The sequence below is a fragment of the Melanerpes formicivorus genome, unplaced genomic scaffold (genome assembly GCF_026170545.1).
Source record: "Melanerpes formicivorus ecotype bairdi unplaced genomic scaffold, bMelFor1.0.p_v2 SCAF_54, whole genome shotgun sequence".
Taxonomy (NCBI): Eukaryota; Metazoa; Chordata; class Aves; order Piciformes; family Picidae; genus Melanerpes; species Melanerpes formicivorus.
The window spans coordinates 2,635,238-2,650,827 of record NW_027142406.1 but is presented as its reverse complement, the minus strand read 5'-3'; positions in this window follow the sequence as shown (position 1 = coordinate 2,650,827).

Sequence of the window (15,590 nt, the reverse complement as noted above, 5' to 3'; positions counted from 1 at the left end):
CGTTTTTATTGTTGCCTCTCTTTCAGTTTACTTGTTTATTGTGACAGCAGAGTTTTGTCCTGTGAAATCCAGGGGAAAAAAGAGTTTTGTGTTTTCTTTCTTTTTTTTTTTTTTTAGGAGGCTTCTTATATCAAGAGTTAAAATCAAACAATTCCTAGGAAGTTTATTGCCATGACAGAATACCTGGGGAGAATAAGCATCTATTCCTAAAACACTGCAACATTTTCAGACCCGTCAGGCTTTCAAAATCAGAGTTAAACAAATGCTATGCCATCCTTCTGTTGATTTTAAGTAAAAGGGAAACAATTCTAACAAATTCTTTATTTCCCTCCCCTCAGCTTTAGCAATGGAATTTGTTTGTTAAACGCTGCTGGCATAATTTTATGCATTAGACAAGCAGGTATTCAACCCTTCATTAAACCTGAGGTGTGATAAGTTGCAGGCCTGCATTAAGCTTGTCATGCTCTTGCATCAGCCTCCTCTCAAAGGATGAATGATAGCCTGTTGCTTGCAGTGTTTCATTTAGCTAATGAAAAAGTATCTTCATGTTAGATGTCAAGTACTACAACAGGGTCACATTCTGCCACTTCTATTTAGTAGTGCTTTACTCCATGAGTAGATGCATTGAGGGGAGTGAGGCTACTCACACAGAGCAAATTGTGAATCACTTGTAAATGTTTATTCACAATGGCCTCATTCATGCAAAGAGCTGCTCAGCACAACATGAATAATCGGTTCATAATCAGGCCCAGCTTAAAGTACTATTCAGCTCTGGTGGGGATGGCAGAATCTGGCCCACGCTGGCTTAAGGCCAGGCTCAGGTTTTTTAAGCAAGATGAGTAGCCCCTTATTCCACAAGTAGTGCAAACAGAGCCAACAGGGCTGTTTGTAGGCTTCCCTTTTTGAAAGAAAATGCTAGCAAAGAGGCATTTCAGTCTATGCAAATAGTCTGAGTAAGTTTCTATTCAAGGCAAATGATTCTGTTTTCCACTGGACCATACTCCCACGTTTGACAGGACTTGTGGTCTTGTACTTTGATTTCACCTCTTTAATGATTCCTTAACACGGGCAACTAATCTTTCCACTGCTTCTTCAACATGTGGCAAACGCACTAAAAACAAGGGGAGGTGATTTACATGGCTCTCCTGCCAAGTACTTTAACTAATGTTTGAGATATGTGATCATCATGCAATGCTGAGAAGTGAATTTATTGAACTTCTGGGCAAAGAGTCCCCAACCTGCTAAAAGAGAAAGTGAAATATCGCTGTAATTATTGCTGTGAAGAATTTCTGATGACATAACACTGCCCTGGGTTTTTCTCCTATGATTGATTCATCAACACTTTAAAAACATTAAGCCTGTATTGGAAGGATTGGAAGGAGTATTTTTTTTTGTTCCTGAATGGATGTGCAATTATCTTTGAAAGCTCAAAGTCCTCTGTAAGGTTTGTATCAAGAATAGTGTGGCCAGCAGGAGCAGGGAAGTCACTGTGACCCTGTACTCAGCACTGGTTAGGTCACACCTTGAGTACTGTGTCCAGGTCTGGGCTCCTCAGTTTAAGAAGGACATTGAGACTCTTGAATGTGTCCACAGAAGGGCAGTGAGGCTGGGGAGAGGCCTCGAGCACAGCCCTGTGAGGAGGCTGAGGGAGCTGGGGTTGTTTAGCCTGGAGAAGAGGAGGCTCAGGGGAGACCTTCTTGCTCTCTGCAACTCCCTGAAGGGAGGTTGTAGCCAGGAGGGAGTTGGTCTCTTCTCCCAGGCAACCAGCACCAGAACAAGAGGACACAGTCTCAAGCTGCACCAGGGGAAATTTAGGCTGGAGGTGAGGAGAAAGTTCTTCCCAGAGAGAGTTGTTAGCCATTGGAATGTGCTGCCCAGGGAGGTGGTGGAGTCCCCATCCCTGGAGGTGTTCAAGAGGGGATTGGACATGGTGCTTGGTGCCATGGTTTACTCAGGAGATCTGTGGTGGCAGGTTGGACTTGATGATCTTTGAGGTCTCTTCCAACCTTGTTAGTTCTGTGATTCTGTGACTTACATGAACCATGGACATTTAGCATTTAGTATTAGATGCATTCAGCAGCTAAATACCCAAACTCCTTACTGGAAAGATGATCAGGAGCTGGTTTCTACCTGTGGTTTAATCTGCAGTGTTGCATACTGCTGGAATGCATCAATGAAGGCATCTTTTCGTGCTGAGAATGAGGTGAAATGAACTCTGTTTCTCACATCATATTACTGTCATAACATTTTGCTCTGTTATGCATTGAAAAGTGCAGTTCAGTATGTTAGAAGCGTTCTGTTTTGACTGTGAGCTTAATGATAAGGCCGTGAAGTATGTAATTTAACAAATGATCACTACTCTGCATTTAATGTTGAGATACTTCAGCATGATAAAAGTAAAGTTTCTGCAGGTTATAAAATGTTGCTGTGTTTTCAAAAAGACCTGATGATTTAATATTTCAGAGGTTAAATTCATTACACAGTATCACAGTATCATAGAACATTAGAGGTTGGAAGGGACCTCCAGAGATCATCCAGTCCAACCCCCTGCCAAAATCAGGATCACCCAGGGTAGTCCACACAGGAAGGCATCCAGGTGGGCTTTGAATGTGTCCAGAGAAGGAGCCTCCACAGCCTCTCTGGGCAGCCTGTTCCAGTGCTCTGTCACCCTCACTGGAACGAAGTTTCTCCTCATGTTTCAGGTGAAATCAGAAATTAGAAATTAGATTAATTATTAATATTTTCAAACACTTCTACTGATAAAATTCAGAATGTTTCTTTTCTCTGTGAGAAGACACTGTTTCCACCCCCACCCCCACCCCCCCCAACCCAGCTCTTTTGCAGCCAATTAGCAAGTGACTATCCCTGGAGGTGTTCAAGAGGGAATTGGATGTGGCACTTGGTGCCATGGTTTAATCATGAGGTCTGTGGTGACAGATTGGGCTTGATGATCTTTGAGCTCTCTTCCAGCCTTGGTGATTCTGCGATTCTGTGACTAGTTATCATCTTGCCTCCAGAAGGCACCCTTCTTATCCCTCTGCAATGCTCTTGTTAGATTTTGTTAGCATCAGAATGATAGTAAGACATTGTGAGTTACCTAAAGCTCACCCATTTATTTTTTACAGCCCAAAGAAGATAAAGTGTGTATCTGTCACTGGGTTTCCAGCTGCTTTGTATTGCCAGTGCAACACAAACCGACTGTGCTACACTGGTGCATTAGCATATGAAGTATTACACAGAATCACAGAAACAACCAGGTTGGAAGAGACCTCCAAGATCATCAAGTCCAACTGATCACCCACCCCCAACTAATCAGCTAGACCACAACACTAAGTGCCTCATCCAGTCTCTTCTTAAACACCTGCAAGGCTGTTGACCCCACCACCTCCCTGGGTATATTGATGGTATAAGCATATTTGTTAACATTTATTGAGTAAACATCTAGAATGTAAAGTTGTGGTAGCTTAAGGAAAATATTTTGGGTTTAAATTGTGGCAAATAGGCAAGAGGCTGGTCCAGCACGGAGTGTGAAATGTGAGTATGAGTGTACAGGGAGTATGGGAGGAGAGCTAGGGTGCAGTGTTGGAGTAAACCCAAAGTATCCCTTCCTTATCTCTCTTGCCTGAATTCTCCCATCTTAATCTCACTAGGACCTGTGAACTTAAGAATTATATATTGCCACCTCACCTATTTCTATTTGCAAGAGCAGTATGAGCTTAAGGAGTGATATAAAGATCCCCAAATGCAAGTCTAACTTGCAGGACTAGTAGGTAACTATCACTGTGAATAAAAACATAGTGGAAAACTAAAGAGTACTTTTTGGGGGAAGCATAAAGTCCCTGCATTCTCTAATCATGAATTTCAGGTTTTCTTTCCCTGTATTAAGGCAACATCAGGGCAGAGGGTTCCAAGTACAACACAGTCTCAAGCTGCACCAGGAAGGGGTTGGTCTCTTCTCCCAGGCAACCAGCACCAGAACAAGAGGACACAGTCTCAAGCTGCACCAGGGGAGGTTTAGGCTGGATGTTAGGAAGAAATTCCTGACAGAAAGAGAGATTGGCCATTGGAATGTGCTGCCCAGGGAGGTGGTGGAGTCACCATCACTGGAAGTGCTTAAAAAGAGCCTGGATGAGGCACCTAGTGCCATAGTTTAGCTACTTAGATGGTGTTGGGTGATAGGTTGGACTTGATGATCTTGAAGGTCTTTTCCTGGTTAATTCTGTTTTCTGTAATTAGATCAGTGAGGCGGTGGAGGTGTTTAGGAGGAGACTTGATGGAGTGCTTGGTTGCATGGTTTAGTTGATTAGGTGGTGTTGGATGATGGGTTGGATGCGATGATCTTGAAGGTCTCTTCCGACCTGGTCTGGTCTGGTCTATTCTATTCTATTCTATTCTATTCTATTCTATTCTATTCTATTCTATTCTATTCTATTCTATTCTATTCTATTCTATTCTATTCTATTCTATTCTATTCTATTCTATTCCTGAGGCATGGCCATTCTTTCTTCATACTACAAACTGTCACTGCTATAGCCAGTTGAATCTGATGACCAGTATTCAACACTGCACTGACATCATGCCAGCTTTAAAACAAAAGTGCAGGCTGGAGCAAAGTGTCATGGAGAATGTAGCCCAGATTGTGACTTGAGAGGCTTTCTGTTTGGGGTTGATGCTTCCAGTTTATGGTTTTGGAGTGTTGGCTGTTTAGTTTGGAAAAGCGAAGGTTGAGGGAGGACCTCATTGCTCTCTACATGGATGCTATAGAGGCTGGTGCTGGTCTGTTGTCACATGTGGTTAGTGACAGAACAAGAGGGAATGGCCCTCAAGCTGCCACTAGAGAGGTTTAGACTGGAAACTAGGAAACATTTTTTCATGGCAAGAGTGGTCAGGCATTGGAATGTGCTTCCTAGGGAGGAGGTTGAGTCCCCAAGCCTGGATGTGTTTCAAGGTCGTTTGGATGTGATGCTTGGGGATATGGATTAGGGATGAAGCTTGTAAAGTAGGGTTCTGAGTTGGACTTGGTGATCCTGAGGATGTTTTCCAACCTGAATGTTTCTGTGATTCTGTGATTTCTGTGATTCTGTCTTTTCCTCTGGGCTGGCTGTGGGCTGAAGTGTGAGAGAATCATTTTGTACCTGACTTCTGCTGCTGCTTCTGCTTTTGCTGTGTTTTTCTATGAAATAGGCTACAGTAAGTGTACATCATCCCATTAAACACTTCTTATCCCAACCCATTTTTTGGTGTTATTTTCCTTCCTGTCTGTGTGTGAGGAGCTTGCTTGTGAGAGAGGGCTGTCTTAAACCAGGACAGTCTGTTTTGATGCCCAACATGGGGCACAAAAAGGTTTGAGGTCATGAGAAGTGAGGTATTGAGAATATTTAATTAAGGCTTGTTTAAAGAATTTTGTATAGCTTTTTCCTTTTCTTTTCTCCATAGTATGGTTTCCATGTTGATGTATTTGCTTTCTGGGAGTGGCTGGGGCCAATGTGCTGGGGCCCAGCTCTGGTTACCTTACACAACACCTTGTGCACATGTACCTTCTGTGGTCTCTGGTAGTGCTCATCAAATCAAGGGAATGGATTAGAGCTACAGTGGCTGTACTGGACACTGTGTTATTATGGTGTGGTTACTCCACTAGCCGCTTGGTACAGGCTGAGAGTACACCACCTCCCTGGGCAGTCCATTTCAGTGCCTAATCACTCTCCCTGTCAGGAATTGCTTCCTAATATCTAACTCTAACTCAGCAGGTCACTTCATTTTTCCTCATGCTGCCCACCTTCATAGCAATGATTAACAGGTTGCCCGGGGAGGTGGTGGGAGGTTTCTAAGGCCAGGCTGGATGTGGCTCTGTGCAGCCTGATGTAGTGTGAGGTGTCCCTGCCTATGTCAGAAGGGTTGGAACTTCTAGATGATCCTTGAGGTCCCTTCCAACCCTAACAATTCTCTGATTCTGTGATTATTGCCATAGGAATAAGCAGACCAGACAACTCCATCTAGTATAGGCAACACTATTGATCAAAGTTAATAATGTTAGTGTGAAAAGATCATTTGGAAGCCTATAGATTATAGGATTTGGACTATAATCATACACTCAGACTGGATTTATGCAGTGGAACTTCATGGCTCACAAAATACCCTTACCTGGGCTGCTGTGGCACGCTCTGATTCTAATCACAGCAACCATCCATAGCTTAACAGCTGGACACTCCATCTCTCTGATGACAAGGGAATGATGGCCCCTGCATCCTTTAACTATCAAGAAAAGAACTGAAATAGGCTTGATCCTCCCTGCCTCGTGACAATATCCATATGCAAACGCCAATCACAGTTCGCTATAGTCCCACTATCAGTACAGCTGGGCCAAATATTCCAGCAGCCACACAAATATCAGAGCGCTGCACCCAAAATTGTTCTGTGACTGAGCAATTTATTGATATGGAGTGGGATGAATAAAAAGCATAGAATCATAGAACTGTCAGACTTGGAAGGGACCACAAGGATCATCTAGTTCCAACTCCCCCTGCCATGGGCAGGGACACCTCACACTAGATCAGGCTGGCCAGAGCCTCATCCAGCCTGGGCTTAAACACTTCCAGGGATGGGGACTCAACCACCTCCCTGGACAACCCCTTCCAGGGCTTCACCACTCCTCTCATGGTGAAGAATTTTTATGTCAAAAGCTTAAGACCCTCTTTTATTTTTTTATTTACTTTTTCATTTGTATTTAATTAAATCAACTCTGTTTGTGACTTCCAAACTGCTTGCAGGTGGGAAGAGTTCCCAGTTAACACTTTCAGGATTATTTTTGCCCTTCTGAGAAAGAGAAGGGTACAGTGAAATTGAAAGTGGTTTTTCTTTTAAAGAAAACCTTTAAACAAAACAAAACAAAACAAAACAAAACAAAACAAAACAACTCCAAACAAGCGTCCTCAAAAAGAAAAAGAACTCCCTGACTCTGTGTAAGGCTATATTTACTCAGGTGTATTTACTCAAATTATTTTGTTTGAATCATTAGGAATGGAAAGCAGCTGAGATCTTTAACTGTGAAACTGACAGGACGCAACGTGTTCATGCCATTTCCCTTTCAAAGAGGTACTAAGGGTCCAGCTCAGCTTCCAGGGCCCTAAGAATGATTTTCTCATTAGGCTTCACAAACATTTTAATCCACAATGAAACTCATATTTACGCAGGGAAAAATCTATCAGACGTCACCCGGCCGCGTAAATAAAATGCTGAATGGTTTGGGAAGGCTTTCAGAAAGAGGTCTGGAATAGAGATCTGAGTTGGTGAGTATTATTTAGCAAATGCTGAAGTAATATATACAATGAGAAAAGAGGAAAATCCACTCATTGGCTGGGGAGTTTATTGAATATTGAGAGCCAGAAAACCCGGTGCTGGCAGAGAGAAGAAATTTCCTTAACTCAAAAAACCTCCCTCTGATCAAACCCCAATTGAAGTTCATGGGAATCTTGCCAGTGACCTTACTAAGAAATACATAAGAGATTTACTATGCTGGACCAGATTGTCCTGGAACATTACTTAGTTAATATCAATTAATTTTCTTCCCCTTAGGTAGCCCATTCTGCTATTTTACAGGCATTGAGCTTTGTTGAGTCGGTGGTTTACACCTAAGTCACTCCAGCATTTCCCATGTTTGTGTTTGTTGTTATTTTTTTCCTTTTCTTTGAAGGATCAGAGAGGCAAGGGTGAACTGAGCAGTGTGGGGTTTTGTTTGGTTGGTTGTTGGGGGGTTTGTTTGTTTGTTTTGGGTGCTGTTATGTTTTATTTTTAAGACCTGTTCTATTGCAGGAGTGTTAATTTTAGTTTAAAAAAACCAGCTCCACACATGTGCCGAACTGCTAGTCCAGAGGCAGAGCATTATCCCTTACATAAACTAATTGGGCTAATTCTCTCCTGGAATTCAGGCAAATAACATAACTGAGATAAACAGAGAGCTGCTTATATGTCCACGTTTATCTACACTTCCTATTTATACTGCTAAATGCTTAAAACAACATTGGCCCATAAATTTGCCTTTTGGTTCTCGTTCTCTTGGCAGTGTTTCCTACGTGCTGCACTTTTAAGAGTGCAGTTTGGTCTCCTCTCAAATAAATAAGAGCCGTGGAAGGAAAAAGCTGCAGCTACAAAGTAGTTCTAACCCATTAAATGCAGATGGCCCACAGGGGGTTTAATCATAAGAGAGAGAACACACATCATGCTGAAATATAGAGCTGTTTTCTATCACTTGTTACCATTTGAATGTCTGTCCCAGGAAAGTGAATTCAATATATCTTCCTGGCCATCAGTTGCCCTCTGAATACTCCTTCTCTCTCTGATGTAGCTAGATTTCCCTTTAGAACATACAGAGATGAATGAGCTCTTACCACACGTAGAAGTGAAAGAAAACATTTCTTTCTGCACCAGAACAGATGAGATTCATCATTAAGAGAATGGATTTGACCTTGTCAAGTGGACCAAAGCAATTTATAAACAAACTCCTACAGGGGAGGCTACTTTTGGCCAAGTACTATATTAGCAGTGTTTTACTTATGCCCACTGCTACCTTACAATAACTTCACAAACAGGCTGACTTCCTGAAATATAGGGTGCTGAGAGACATCACAGATGTACCTAAAAACACTGGGACAGCATAAGGTTACTTCCCTCCCTAGAGGCTGTCCAGAAATATATCCACCCACTTTGCTGTCTTGCTCTTGGCAAAGCTTGCTGATCACTACCCAAACTGAAACTCCATTTGGTGCTTAACATATATATCAAAGAGCATATTCATACCTCAATTAGCCATTATAGTATCTGTGTAAGCAACACCCACACAGAAGACAGTGTCCACTATGAAATGGAATGGCATTTACCTGGTTTATTTCCAGTGTTAGAAAAGAATATGAAGAGGCAGTGCCTTACTACTGGACATTAGGAACCATTTTTTACTGGACAATAGGAAACATTTGTTCAGGGCAAGAGTGGTCAGGCATTGGAATGTGCTGCCCAGGGAGGTGGTGGAGTCAGCAACCCTGGATGTGTTCAAAGATTATTTGGATGTTATGTTTGGGGACATGGTTTAGGGGTGAACCTTGTAGAGTTATTGGTTGGATTTGGTGATCCTGAGGGTCTTTTCCAACCTGGATGTTTCTGTGATTCTACTACAAAATTGTTCAGACCTGATGGGAGCTGATCTCCCCATTTGTAATGGTAAATTTTCTTCCTTTAATAGAATCACAGAATCACCAAGGTTGGAAGAGACCCCAAGATCATCAAGTCCAACCTGTCACCACAGACCTCATGACTAAACCATGGCACCAAGTGCCACATCCAATCCCCTCTTGAACACCTCCAGGGATAGTCACACTCCCCCTGGCACAGATTGAGACTGTGTCCTCTTGTTCCGGTGCTGGTTGCCTGGAAACTCTTCTTCCTTGTTAACTCTCCTTCTCCCAAGCTGTGTTTCAATGGGTACAAAAGCACAATGGCTTGTACCTTTTTGGTCATGAGAAAGACAGAGAAATTAAGGGTATTTGGTATCTCAAAACCAACCCTGTTGTGTGGGAAGAGAAGATTATGTGCCAGCCAAAGAGGGTGGCTACAGAGTAATGTGGGGGAAAGACTCACTGGTTGTGTAAGTTGCTTATCATTGAGAAGAAAGCTTTTACTGTGACTTTTAGGATATACCCCCCCAATCTGTATCAATCCTAGTGGTGCTAGCAGAGCCAACAGTGTTATAGGCTGCTATCTGTCTTCAAAAAGGGAATCATGGAAAGCTTGAAGAAGGGTACTGCCCAAAATAGTCACCATTCCTTTAGATTAATTTTTCCTATGGCATCTACCTAAACAAAAGAGGTGAAGTTAGTACCTAACAGCAGAATAATAGAATCATCGAATTGTTAGGGTTTGAAGGGACCTCAAGGATCATCTAGTTCCAACCCCCTTGACATGGGCAGGGACACAGTATCACAGTATAACTAAGGTTGGAAGAGACCTCGAGGATCATCAAGTCCAACCTATCAACACAGACCCCATGACTAGACCATGGCACCAAGTGCCACGTCCAATCTCCTCTTGAGAGGACACCTCACACTACCTCAGGTTGCTCACAGCCACATCCATCCTGGCCTTAAAAACCTCCAGGGATGAGGCTTCCACCACCCCCATGGACAACCTGTGCCAGACTCTCACCACCCTCATGGGGAAAAACTTCTTCCTAACATCCAATCTGAATCTACCCATTTCTAGTTTTTTATCCATTCCCCCTAGTCCTATCATTACCTGACACCCTAAAAAGTCCCTCCCCAGCTTTCTTGTAGGCCCCCATTTGATACTGAAAATAGACCTGTGTATAGTAATAACATTTTATTGCAATTTTTGCTGATGCTGCTTTAAGAAACCATAGTTAAAGCTGATGACTGTGAGAAAGAACTCGCTCTTATAATCCTCAGAAACTTGAATAGTGAAGTCCTTTGAGCTATTAAGTTTTCCAAAGCTTTCAGAAGGCATGGAGCCTCCATCATTTATGGGTGTTATGTGAATGGCCAAGAGCTTGATTCATATTTTAGCTGAGGAGAAATCTGTGCTGTCCATAGAAGCTCTTTAATGTTCAAACAGCAAGACAACGGTCGGCTATGTTTCACTGCCAGGAGATAAGAATACTGACCCTCTTGAGGTCAGAACAATGAAAAGAATTTCCCAAGTCCTCAGAAGGCACTAGACTGCATATATTCATAGCTGCTTAGCAGATTTATGCCTCATTCATCCATCAGTAGGTCAAGTTCTCAAGGTCTTCTGCTATGAGGCTGAGAAAACAGAAAGGCCACTTGCCTGCTTCTTGTAGATATTCTTCATTGTTCATGCACCTCTCTCAGTGTGTGCTGGGTCCCATCTGCAGGTGAGGGACTCAGTTCTGATGTCAGTGTCCCCAGATTTATAATTACAGCTCCATTCGAATTTCCAGAGGTGTAAAGAAGAACACAGTCAGGAGCCTGGGCCCTGGACCCAGCATACTCACAAGAAAAATAAACAAGCTGCAGAAAAGGGAAAGTACCACAGCAAAGCACAAGTGATTGAGTACCACAGTGTGACTTATTTATCCTAACTCATGCTTTTTTTGGTAAGTACACATCTGTTTACACTCTTTAAGAGGAAGATCAAAATTCACAGAGAATTTTTATTACCCTGGGAAGAAATTTATCTATTTTTAATTATTATTTTCCTTTTCTTTTCTTTTCTTTTCTTTTCTTTTCTTTTCTTTTCTTTTCTTTTCTTTTCTTTTCTTTTCTTTTCTTTTCTTTTCTTTTCTTTTCTTTTCTTTTCTTTTCTTTTCTTTTCTTTTCTTTTCTTTTCTTTTCTTTTCTTTTCTTTTCTTTTCTTTTCTTTTCTTTTCTTTTTTTTCTTTTCTTCTCTTCTCTTCTCTTCTCTTCTCTTCTCTTCTCTTCTCTTCTCTTCTCTTCTCTTCTCTTCTCTTCTCTTCTCTTCTCTTCTCTTCTCTTTTCTTCTCTTTTCTTCTCTTTTCTTCTCTTTTCTTCTCTTCTATTTTCTCTTTTCTTTTCTCTTTTTTCTCTTTTCTTTTCTTCTCTTTTCTTTTCTTTTCTTTTCTTTTCTTTTCTTTTCTTTTCTTTTCTTTTCTTTTCTTTTCTTTTCTTTTCTTTTCTTTTCTTTTCTTTTCTTTTCTTTTCTTTTCTTTTCTTTTCTTTTCTTTTCTTTTCTTTTCTTTTCTTTTCTTTTCTTTTCTTTTCTTTTTTTCTTCCCTCTCCTCTCCTCTCCTCTCCTCTCCTCTCCTCTCCTCTCCTCTCCTCTCCTCTCCTCTCCTCTCCTCTCCTCTCCTCTCCTCTCCTCTCCTCTCCTCTCCTCTCCTCTCCTCTCCTCTCCTCTCCTCTCCTCTCCTCTCCTCTCCTCTCCTCTCCTCTCCTCTCCTCTCCTCTCCTCTCCTCTCCTCTCCTCTCCTCTCCTCTCCTCTCCTCTCCTCTCCTCTCCTCTCCTCTCCTCTCCTCTCCTCTCCTCTCCTCTCCTCTCCTCTCCTCTCCTCTCCTCTCCTCTCCTCTCCTCCCCTCTCCTCCCCTCTCCTCCCCTCCCCTCTCCTCCCCTCTCCTCCCCTCTCCTCCCCTCTCCTCTCCTCCCCCTCTCCTCCCCTCTCCTTGAGTCTCCTTGAGTCTCCTTGAGTCTCCTTGAGTCTCCTCTCCTCTCCTCCACAGAGTTTATTATCTGTCTTAAATGAAACAAAGCCAAATCTGCCCCTCTCTCCACTTTTGCACCCCGCAGGAAGCACCCAAGATCGGTGACACTTGGTGAAAGGCATTCTGCTGTCTCAACATTTCTCTAAAAGCTTTAATCACATCTCTAATGTCCTTCAGCTTTATTGATTCTGTTGGAAACCACAGTCAGGAATAAAAAGTGCTATTTTCCATCTATTCTGCATGCCAATATGCAGCCAGAGGACCTTGGGGAGTTGTCAGAGGTGAGATTTCTTTAAGCTACAAGTTTGCTGCAGAGGACATTTCTTCCACCTTCATTCCTCTTTGGCATCCAATACACATTTATAAAGCGTTTCTGCTACTTTCCAGTTCGAGTTTAGAGCTCTTTGTTTCTCTGTATCACAGTATCACCAAGGTTGGAAGAGACCTCAAAGATCATCAAGTCCAACCTGTCACCACAGACCTCATGACCAAACCATGGCACCATATCAAATAGTTCAGTTACATTTCCATTACTCCATCAAAGCAAAATCAGGTTTGTTATAACTCTTCAGGGCTTTACACATCTTTGCTTTTTTTTTGTTCCTGTGCAAGCTGGCTGTCACCTATTGCCTTAGCTTCACCAGGGTCTGCAAGTTGCTGTATGGCAACTTACAGGCTCCTTGTACACAGCTCTGACAGAGAACTGGAGTCCTCCCATACAGATCTGGAACAAAATTTTAGAGGTATAGCCTAAAAACTGCCACAGCTGATCACAAAATAAGTTGTTTTAAATAGTTTTACTTGGCTATGAATTTGCACAGAAACTACCTAGTGTCATGGATCTGATGGAGAGGGTCCAGAGGAGGGCCATGAAAATGATCGTTGGAGTTGGAGCATCTCTGCTATGAGGACAGGCTGAGGAAACTGGGGTTGTTCAGCCTGGAGAAGAGGAAGCTCTGGGGAGACCTAATAGCAGCCTTCCAGTACCTGAAGGGAGCCTACAAGAAGGATGGGGAGAGTCTGTCTGCAAGGGCCTGCAGTGATAGAATGAGGTGCAATGGCTTTAAGCTGGAGAAGAGAAGAGTAGATTTAGATTGGATGTTAGGAATAAATCCTTCACCATGAGGGTGGTGGAACACTAGAACAGGTTGCCCAGGGTGGTGGTTGAGGCCACATCCCTGGAGCTATTCAAGCTGAGGTTCAGCAAGGCCCTGGGGAATCTGATCTATCTGGGGATGTCCCTGTTGACTGTGGGGAGGTCTGAGTGGATGACCTTTGGAGGGCCCTTCCATCCTGGACCATTCTAAGATCCTATGATTCTATGACTTTTATTTAACTTTTAAAATGTTCATCCAGCTTGCAACACCTCAAGGCAGAAACTTTAAATTAAGTTTTTTTTTGCAGAATGATTGGCACAAACAACTAGATAAAATAATTCTTGTGGCTCACCAGATTTATGAATACTCAAACGCTGCATCCAGTTCTGGTGCCCCACTCATAAGAAGGGCACAGAGCTGTTGGAGTGGGTCCAGAGGAGAGCCACAAAGATGATCCAAAGTCTGGAACACCTCTGCTATGAGGATCGGCTGAGGAACCTGGGGTTGTTCAACCTAGAGAAGAGAAGACTCTAAGGCGACCTTTCAGCTGCCTTCCAGTACCTGAAGGGATCCTACAGGAAGGCTGGAGTGGGACTTTTCATATGAGAGTGTCTAACAGGACAAGATAGAATGGTTTTCAGCTGAGGGAGAATAGGGTTAGACTGGATCTTAGGAAGAAGACCTTCAGAATAAGGGTGATGAGACTCAGGAACGAGCTGCTCAGGGAGGTTGTGGTTGTCTCCTCCCTGGGGAGCTCCAGCCCTCTGCTCATCCTCATGGCCCTTCTCTGGACACATTCCAGCACCTCCAGATCCTTCTTGTAATAGTGGCTCCAGAGTTCCTTTCAGTTTCCTCAGTTTGAGTTCTAATACTGAACAAAGCTTCCATATTCACTTCCCAGTGGTTATCTACCATCTATCCAGCTGATTGATGAAGGCTCTCTTTATCATCATACAGATTCCATTTTCTTTCTCAGCTGCATCCTTCTGTTAGCCTAGCACCTTTTTTTCTGCTTGCAGCCTTAACATAGTTCCCATGCACTGGCAAGCATATCCTCCCACATAAATGTGTGCATTATTTACTCTTGCTGATGCTGTTTCATGTGTGATGCATACTCAAACACTTCTTCCATTCAGAGTTTAATACAGCAGTTCTGTCAGCCTCTAGTTTTTACCAGCACCACACTCTGCAAATAAATAGATAGTAGGGAAATCATGGCAGAAGCACATTAACAATAAGCTATAAGTTTTCCTTTGTGAAGTCTGAAGGATTGAGAAGCAGCAGTGGATATCTGCCTGGATCTGGATAACTCTGCATAAGCTGCCCCTTCTGCAGAGTTCAGTGTTATTCCTACAAAACAGATTGGTTTTTCGTATGTCACAGAACGCAAGAGATTTCCAGTTACTTGTAATAACCAGGATGTAACATTTTCCTTTCTTGGGGGGGGAATTTTAAGTACAGACCCCAGCCATCACATTTCATAGAATCACAGAACCAATAAGATTGGAAAAGATCTCAGAGATCATCAAGTCCAAACTTCCACCCAACACCTAACTAAACCATGGCTTCAAGTGCCACATCCAATCCCTTTTTGAACACCTCCAGGGATGGGGACTCCACCATCTCCCTGGGCAGCACGTTCCAGTGGCAAATTGCTCTTTCTGTGAAGAACTTTCTCCTCACCTGCAGCCTAGACTTCCCCTGGTGCAGCTTGAGACTGTGTCCTCTTGTTCTGGTGCTGGTTGCCTGGGAGAAGAGACCAGCCCCTGTCTATCTACAGCCTCCCTTCAGGGAGTTGTGGAGAGCAAGAAGGTCTCCCCTGAGCCTCCTCTTCTCCAGGCTAAGCAGCCCCAGCTCCCTCACCCTCTCCTCACAGGGCTGTGCTCCAGACCCCTCCCCAGCTTTGTTGCCCTTCTCTGGACACCTTCCATCAACTCAACATCTTTCCTAAATGGAGGGGCCCAGAACTGGACACAGGACTCAAGGTGTGGCCTAACCAGTGCTGAGTCTAGGGGCAGAATGACCTCCTTGCTCCTGCTGGCCACACTATTTCTGCTGAATAAAAGATTTTTACAGCCATCCTCCTCCTCCTCCCCCTGCTCACAGCAGCAGGAGCACCACCACCACCTCACTGCCTACCTTGTCCATCAGATATACAAGTCTGTAGCGTCTTCCCACCCTTTCTAATTAAACAAAGCAAGTAAGGTTTTATAAGGTAGAATTTGAAATAATCCCCTCTAGAGCTGACTCCTTTTTATTCCTTCTTCCCTAATATTTGTCCAATGAGTTTTACTTTGCCTGGATTGTAGGA